The sequence below is a fragment of the Rattus rattus genome, chromosome 1 (genome assembly GCF_011064425.1).
Source record: "Rattus rattus isolate New Zealand chromosome 1, Rrattus_CSIRO_v1, whole genome shotgun sequence".
Taxonomy (NCBI): domain Eukaryota; kingdom Metazoa; phylum Chordata; class Mammalia; order Rodentia; family Muridae; genus Rattus; species Rattus rattus.
In genome coordinates, this window is record NC_046154.1 from 269,016,192 (window position 1) to 269,025,096 (window position 8,905).

General features: G+C 43.2%; 1 pseudogene; it reads left to right on the forward strand.

The window, feature by feature from the left end:
* LOC116890384 lies at window positions 1-8,136 on the forward strand (annotated as a pseudogene).
* The last annotated feature ends 769 nt before the right edge of the window (window positions 8,137-8,905 follow it).

An 8,905-nucleotide genomic window follows, 5' to 3' on the forward strand; every position in this document is an offset into this window, starting at 1 on the left:
ATGGAGAAGGAAGTGGTCCTGAGGTTGTACCACTATCTGTGGAGGTATGGGTGACTAATGGCTGCTGGGAGAGGGAGCTGACTTTCTTCAATGATCTAGGCTCTAAGAGGCTCCTGCGAGCCAGTAGGTGATCTTCTATTTGGGCTATACTGAGTAGATTCAGTGGGTTAAGAAAATACATGAACTTCAGAGGGAATCCTGGGAGATGGCAAGGTGGAGTAGTAGTGGACGGTGGGAATGGGGTGGACTATAGGAAAATGTATGGATGCGTGAAATTCTTAAGTGGTCCTTTTAAATGGTGCTAAGAAAACTAGATACCCACAATTGAAAAATTTTGAAGTTGGGCTCTCTTTTTAATATAATTTTATTTTTAATGGAAAATAAAGTTATTCCCCTGCAATATATTCTGATCGCAATCTCTCCTCCCTCATCTCCTCCCCATCACTCCTACCTCCTACCCTCCAACTCATGTTCTCTCTCTCTCTCTCTCTCTCTCTCTCTCTCTCAAGAAAAGGTAAATAAAAAAGACAAAACTAACAAAAAACAAAAACAAAAAACTGAGAAAGAATATAAGTAACATGTGAGACACACACAGAAAGAGAGAGAGAGAGAGGGGAGGAGAGGAGAGAGAGAGAGAAGAGAGAGAGAGAGAGAGAGAGAGAGAGAGAGAGAGAGAGAGCATAACAACTCAAAATCATTAACTATGGTATAGCAAAAGACCAGTAGTAAGGTATTTAAAAAGAACAAACAGCAGGGACAACAAAGACAAAAAACAATAAGAGGTAAAAGATCTCCAAAAATCCCTCTGAGTTCCTTCTGTGTTAAATATCTAGTGCTGGGCCTGTCCTTAAGTGGGGTTCATAGACTCAGCTAGACCCCATTGGAGGAACTAATTTTTTCTTTGTGAGCAGTTGTTAACTAGAAGTAGCTTCTTGGTTGGGGATGGGAGCCAAGTCTGCTTCCCATCTCAGCACTGGGACCCCATCTTGTTTGGACCTGTGTGGCCCTGTGCATGCCTGTGAGTTCGTGTGTGTCAGCCCTGTTGCGTCTGGTAGACACAATTTCCTTGGTATCCTCTTTCTTCTCTGGCTCTCACAATCTTTCCAACTCCTCTTCTGCGTAGTTCCCCTGAGCCCTGAGGGGAGGGGTTTCATGAAGATATCCCATTTAGGACCGAGAGTTTCAAGGTCTCTCACTCCCTGCACACTGTCCAGTTGTCTGTCTCTGTATCCGTTCCCATCTCTTGATGACGGCCGAGTAAGACGCTGAACTTATGTATTGCAGGATGTTGTTAGGACTCATCCTCTTGCTGTCTTCCTTTAGCAGAACAATAGTATTTGGTTTTCCCCCAGGTCTGTAGCCTAATTAGCTTCAGAGTCCTGGCCACCTGAGCTGTGTCAGGCATGGATTTTATCTCCTGGAGCAAACCTCGGATCCAGTCAGAGAATGGTTGGTTACTGTCACAAAGTCTGTGCCACTATCACACCAGCATATCACGGAGACAAGTCGCCGCTGTAGACAGCTGGGTTGGGGCTTACCTTTCCCCTCTGGTAGCATACTGAGTACCATCCAGCACCATGAATGCTAGTCACCAGGAGTGAAGGCTCTAGTTAGGCACCAGCTTAACTTCTTCATGGTCAATGAGATATGTAAGATTTGGCTTCAGTCCTAGGGCCTTGCCAGCTTGTGGTGAGTAACCAATAACCTTGTCAAAAGCCTAAATTGTTTGGAGGTTTCACTGGGGCCCCTTTGGCCAACAATGCCATCGGTTCTTGGCTCTGGAGGTTTTACTTGGTGGCAGAGATTACCAGTAGGGGCTTGTCTCTCCTGTTATTTTGTGACACCATTTAGATTTCTTTCATATATGTATTTTAATGGGGCTAATATATGGTTATTCATATAGTTGCATGCCCATCAAGGATTAAAAGCTAACTTCCACTATAAAAGAATACGTACCATATCTATCTTTTTGGGTCTGCGTGACTTAACTCAGGATGTTTTTTTTTCTAGTTCCACCCATTTCCCTGACTTAGGTCAGGTGTGTCCACTGGGGATCCCAGGAAGAGAGTCTGAAGTTGAATTCTTGTCTAGCACCATTACCCAAAACTATTAGAATAGATCAGACATTAAACTTAACTATATGTAGGGGTAGTGCTTATATGCACTGCGTGAAGATGCGTCTCTGTCATTTCCTACCTGTCTAAGGATCTTTCTGATTGGTCAAAATAAAAAACCTATGGCCTATAAGAGAGGGTAGAATAGAAGGTGGGATATCTGGCAGAGAGAGAGGAACTCTGCGAAAGGGTCAGGCGTGAGAGGATTTGCCACTTAGATGTGAAGGAAGTCACACGTGTGAAACTGAGGAGCGGTAACCAGCCACGAGGCGGAAATTAGATTAGTATAAATGGGATAACCGGGTTACAATCAAGTGGGAACAAGCCTAGCATATGGCCTAGGCGTTCACCAAGAATTATAACAGCCTCCAAGTCATTATTTGGGAACTGGAGTGTGCACAGAAAGACCAAACAGTTATAGCTACACTGTAAAATGTTGGAATGACAACCTAACTTTGGCATTTTAGATTTTCTAAAACAGACCAGTTTGACTCCAGGATAATTTTTAGTTTTCTGGATAGGACTATTATCAACAGAGTTGTCAATTACATATTTTATAAGGACCCAAGGCCCATAACCATATACTGAACCCCTAAACTCAACAATGAAAACAAACTTGGTTTGGAAATGGGAAAAGGACTCGAATAGACATTTTCCCAAAGAAAATATGCAAAAGGCTAATAAGCAAATTACTATGTGATCAATATCACTGATCAAAACTACATAAGATTCCGCTTCCGTTAGGATAAGTTATCAAAACGGAAAGGGGAAAATTGATGGGATTACGGAGAAATGGAAATATTTGCACATGGCTGGAAAGAACTTAGATCAGGACTGACACTGGAAGACAAGATGGCAAATCCTTCAAAAGTCAAACACAGAGCTGCCCTGTGACCCAGCACCCTCTCCTCCCTGTTCATGTCCAAATGAACCGGAAGCCGAGAGTTGGACGGATGCCTGCTTACCTGAATTTACAGAAGTGAGAAAGAAGAAGTCAGGTACCTATAGATAAATTGATGACTAAATCAAATCAAATGTAATCATACAACAGGATTATCGGGCAAGCTGTAATAAAGAAGGAGCGCAAGCCCGAATGGCCTGCGTGCACAGGGACAGCGCTATGCAAATGAGAAGTCAGCCAATCGTAGGGAAGAAGGAAGTGTGGGCGTGTGGGAAGATCTCAGGAAGAAAAGCAGTGGTTCTCAGGGGCTGGCGACTTACAGTTCAGAGGGTACGGAATTTCAATCTGGGAGGTGTTACTGCTAATCTAAAAGTGGCAGTATTTTTTTTTCTAACCCAACTGGCTCCTGAATAATTGAGACAGACTCAAGAGAGATTTCTTTCACACGCTTTAAGACACAGTAACTGAGCAGATATTAATCTATTCCAATCCTCTAGGCTAATCTGGCTACTTCCCTGAAATACTTGCATTTTAGTATTGATCTGGCTCTCTCTGCGTCACGTGTGTTCTCCTGGTGGCTCCTGGACCCTCACTCTATTGACCAATCAGAGAATAATCAGGGAACAATGTTTACGCGGCATTGCGAGAGGAGATTCTTAGAACGAGTCTTCCCATGCCATGTCTGGACTACAACCAGATACGGGGGCAGGCACAGAAATCAGCATTTGAATCACACAATACAGGGATAATCTTTACACAGTGCGCAATAACATTTTGCCAGCAGGGAAGATAGAAGAGTTCTGAGCTGGCTGGTTACGGTGGCTGCACAATGTGTTTGGCACCACTGATGTGACCACACAACTAAGAGTGAATAGCGTGGTAACTTTAATGGTGTATTTTATACTACACCTCTGTATACGTTGGTGATGAAAATCTGCTTGCATCATAAATGCCTTTAATTGGTTTGCTAGAGTAGGGATCCAAACAAACCCTACACATTGTGCTTCACTAATTGGTCTCTTAAGTCTACTAATTGATAATTCCCATTACCCACGTATCTTACCATGTCTTTGATTGTTAAGGAAACTAAGTCGTTGGTAAATTCACCTCATTTGAGTTGGCCAATTGCCTTCTGGTAGTGTCTTTCAGTGTATTCTGTGTGTTTGGCAACTATAGATGTCAAATTTCTTTGTGGTGTGGTGTGTGTGTGTGTGTGTGTGTGTGTGTGTGTGTGTTGGGGCTTGGTTTGGTTTGTGAGACAAGGCTGGTTTGTAACTCAAGGAGTTCTACCTGCCTCTGCCTCCCAGTGATACCACACCCAGTGAGGACTGGTTTCATCCGGATGCTTGTGGGAAGTGATTCTGGGCACTTGCTATCTCGTCACTTCAGAAAGCATTAGCATCCGGTTGCCACCCCTTCTGGTTAAGATTACTGGGTGTGGCTGCCTGAGCCATCTAGGTATGGCCTCCATCCACCCTTCATCCAGTGACTCCTGCAGACTAGAGATCTACAACTCCATTATGGCTTCCAGTTTGGTTGGTCAGTTTGTTTCTAACTCTAGTATTCTCGGCACCCTCAGCTAAAAATTCTTCTGCACAGATCAACCTTTCCACCAAACGCACCGTGGCAGGTTTGCTCATGAAATCGGAAAATGGGCTTTGTCCTTCTTTTCATTAGCTTTCAAAACACGGAAATGCTATCTAGCAGTTTTCAAGGGTTGCCAATTAATGTTTGTCTCCCTATGAGACTGAGCTTTTAATATTTATTTTTAGAATCCGGTGTCTGCGGATCCACAGCTCCATGGGTAAAAGCACTGGCTGCTCTTGCAGAGGCCCCGGATTCATTCGCAGCACCCACATGGTGATGGCAACCATCCGTAACTCCAGTTCCAGAGGATCCTCACCCATGGGCACCAGACACACAGGCAGTGCAGATGCACACAGAGAAAAAACATACGCATAGAGTAAAAATAAATAAATCTTCCAAATCTTGTGTGTGTGATATGTATGTGCATGAGAGATACATGTTATATTTGTATGTCTTTGTATCATGGGGAGAATAAAGGATAACCCCAGTTACTGGTTTTCAACTCCTACCTTATTTCAAGCAGGGTCTCTTGTGTCTCCACTGTGTACACCAGGATAGCTGTCCCAAAAGCTTCTATAGATTCGTCCATCTCTGTCTCCTGTGTCCCGTGCTGGGATTACAGGTGTGTAAACATCCATGCCTGGCTTTTATATGGGTTCTGAGAGTGCCCAGAGTCAGAACGGGAGTTTTGCGGGGTTGGCTCTTGTTTTGTTCTTGGGAGGTCACGTATTTCCAGACTACAAGATTTTAATTGAACTGTACTAATTTTCTATATGCATCTTTTTATCCTGAAAAAAAAAAACAAAAAAAAAAAAAAAAAAAAAAACTCTTGGTGCTAAATGACAGCAAGGAATTTCTTACTCCATTCATTTATTACCATGGCTCTGAAATACCAATACCCACATAAACATTACCAACATGTCTACTAAATACGTGATTTTCAGCAGCTTTTTTGTCCATGGTGTATATTGTACTGTGAATATCTGAACTTGCATGACTGAGGCACAATTCCATAAATTGGAAATTGGAGGGCTTTGTTGTTGTTGTTAATTTTGCTTCTTATTTTCACTTCTTAAAAAACTCCCTGGGGCTAGAGAGATGGCTCAGTGGTTAAGAGCACTGGCTGCTCTTCCAGAGGTCCTGAGTTCAATTCCCAGCAACCACATGGTGGCTCACAACCATCTGTAATGGGATTCGACGCCCTCTTCTGGTGTGTCTGAAGAAAGTGACAATATGCTCATAGACATTAAAAAAAAATCTCGTTTCTTTTTTTCTTCACACTTACCCGATTTTACTTTAATATTAGGTGAGAAAGTGTTCACCGCATGCTTCCAAAATTCCACTATATACAGAAATATAACAAAGCGCATATAAAGAAGGGCAGACCACCATTTCCACCCCTGGAGTCCTGTTACCCTCCCCTCTTCCCCGCCCCACCCCCACATAGCCATTTTCAGTAGTCTGGGCTTTTGCCACCCATTGCTTATAAACACAAACAAATAAAAGAGGTATCCAGGTTCTCGGGCAAAGAATGGCGCGTTGTAGGCATTCTCTGCCCTCGAACTTTCCTCCGTTGTAGGGCTACGTAAGCATTTGTTTTATTTAAGCCAGCCCTTGGCATTAGGCATGGGCTGTTTACCAGTCTGCTGTCACACACAAATTGAATCGTCTCATTTATGTGCCGTTCTGCACTTCCCACCCGTTACTCTATAAGAAAGATGTCTTGCCGTGGAATTAATGGGTCGAAATGTAAATGCTTGTGGAACTCTGATAATGGACATGTCCCCTCCTCTGGGCTTTTACCTCATCAACAATCCATGAGAATGCCAATTTCTCTCCAGCCTTGCCAATCCCATTGTTAAACCCTTGGCCTTCTGCCAGGCTGAGAGGGCAGAGATGGTATTTTAACGTAGTCTCCATTTCCCGCCCCTCTCACAGGGAGCTGATTGGAGCGCACCTTATTGCATCTGGAAGGCCCTTTTGCATCTCTTTGCTTGTGAACTATGTGCGGACTTCCTGCCCGGTTTTTATACGATGTTATTTGCCTTCTCAATTTATAGAAATTCATTAGCTGTTAGAGACTTTAACCTTTTGTTGCTATGAGGAGCTGCAGATATTTCCCCAGACAGCACTCGTGTCTTGCTTAGATTTTAGACTACTTCCTTACTGGCTTACTTTCCACGCAGAACTTTTTAAATATAGCTAAAATAATTAAGTTTCCCCTAAGTTTGGGGAAATCTCACCAGCTTTTATAAGAGGAAATGCATCATGTTTTCCCCTGGCATTTGGACTAGCAGACTGTGTAGCGTACAGGATGACGTCATTTTCCACATGGAGGTCCATTTTCCCAATATCGTTTATGAAAAACCTGTGCTTCTCCACAGATTTCGGAAGCAGCCTTCCTTGGAGTCCAAAGACCCATGTGCAAATAACTTAGGGTTATTTCTGGGTTTTCTATTTCATCCCATTGGTTGTCAGCCGATACAATTGTCTTCTAATTATAGAGACTTCGTAACCGCTTTAACATCTGGCTATGCATCACCTCCCGGGATGAATCCCATACTGCTGCGAGCCCGTCAGTGGTCCATCCTGCAGACCCCCCCTCACCCTGACCACAGACCCTATTGTCAGTGTGTAGTACTCTTCCAATGGCAAGAGGCAAGGCACCTACATGGATCATACTGGAGCTGTGTAGTGTGCGGATGCTGACTGGGACATTACACGTCCTCACGGGACAACAGCTGTTGTCTCTGGGATTGTGAAACAGGGAAAGCATCTGTTTCTACTCAAGACCAACTCCTCTGTCCGAGCCTGCTTCACTGACTTTCAGGGCGACACCATCATGTTCTCCACAGACACACAGATGGGATACCAATGTTTTGCAAGCTTCTTTGATCTATGGGACCCAAGTCAGATGAACAGCAGTGAGCTCTACATGAAGATACCCAGCAATGATTCCAAGATCACCATGCGGTTTGGGGACCCCTGGGAATGCGCATGCGCATCGTTGCAGGCCATGAGATTGGGTAGCGCTCAGGCAGCATAGTGCCAAGTCTGGAGAGGTCTTGGTTAATGTTAAAGAGCTCCACGAAGGTCAGTGTCATCCAGTTGTCTAGATACATGACCATGTTTACCAACACATCCAAGGACAGCACAGCTACGCTCTTTGACGCCATGAGTCTTGGATATCAGAAGACTTTTCAAACACCATGTCCCACCAACTCAGCTGCACTCTCTCCCATGATCATGTGGTGCTGGGAGGTGGTCAAGAAGCCAGAGATAGAACCACAGCCTCTACCAGGATTGACAAGTTTGAGGCCAGGTTCTCCCATTTGGCATTTGAAAAGGACTTTGAAAGCATCAGTGGCCACTTTGTAACTTTCAATAGTGCTGCCTTGCATCATAATGGCAAGAGCTACAGCCCCTGTGGCAAAACCAGCGATGTATGCTCTACGCCAAGATTTGGCTCCATGCACACCAGGGAGGCCGCTCACAGAAGGTTTTAGACTCTGAAAAATAAATTAGTTTGCACAAAACAACAACAAAACCCAAGTGCTTTAACATCTGGCTTAAAACTGAGTTTATACTCATTATTTTTTCTCTTTAAGGTTTTCTAAGCTATTTATATTTAGTCGTTCAAAATGAAATATATAATCAATTTGTTAAAGTTCAAGGAAGAAAACAGATGTGCATGTTTTTATGATAATGAATTTTCTGATTCAAATTCAGTCTGTCTTTCTATCTCCATTACCGTTTCTACATACTCGAGGGACATTGTACCCATACACTTTGATCCACTCTTGTTAGATGTCTGCTTAGGTAGTCTGTGTCAATTTAAAAACAAATACTTATAGTTTATTGGTTATTCTTTTACATATGAAATGTATTGCTTTCCATATGCTAATTTATAAGTATTTCAACTTTATTTATTTAGTGGGCTGTGGGGGGCACACACATATGTAGGGTACATGTGGAGCTCAGAGGATAACTTTTGGAAATTGGTTCTTTACTTTCACTGTGGATTCTAGAAATTGAACACACATCTTCAGAGTTTTGTGACATGCATTTTTTACCTACTGAACACTCTCCCTAGCTTCCCCTCTACATTAGTTTTAAACTCTGCTACTTTAATAAGTGTCAAAGCAGTGTGTTCAGAGATTTGAAAATTTTACCCAGGTTCACTATCATGTGACCTGTAAATACAGGTGACTTTTCCCTTTGCTTTCTATGTTGTATAGGCATGTAGATGGGCACTTGTGCTCATGAACAGATGTCAGAGGATGCCAACAGTGCCCATCCTCTA